Below are 327 nucleotides of genomic sequence, written 5' to 3'. Positions count from 1 at the left end.
CGAACCGAAGCGCCGCGCACGGCCGCCACAAGGGCCGGCTGGAGGCGTAGACCGAGAGCCGCACCAGCGGAAGGAGCGTGCCGGCTCCGTCGTGGGCCAACTCCGCGGGGCCCATCCGAGCGAGCCGACGGGCCGGCGCGGAAGGCCCGGCCGAACCCGCAAAACCGACAAAGGAACCCACAGGGACGCACCAGAGCGGACAAAGATTTCACCGAACAGGACGGGACCGAGCCCACGGAACATGCGAGGGCGAAGGATCGGACCAAGTAAGGCCGATCCAACTCCGCGCGCGCGCGGCCGCGAACACTTCATGAGGGACGGGAAGAC

Source organism: Phoenix dactylifera, chromosome 10 (assembly GCF_051530095.1).
Source record: "Phoenix dactylifera cultivar Ajwa chromosome 10, Ajwa_hap1_PhDact_Kaust_v1.1, whole genome shotgun sequence".
Taxonomy (NCBI): domain Eukaryota; kingdom Viridiplantae; phylum Streptophyta; class Magnoliopsida; order Arecales; family Arecaceae; genus Phoenix; species Phoenix dactylifera.
Note: the sequence above shows the minus strand (reverse complement) of the source record.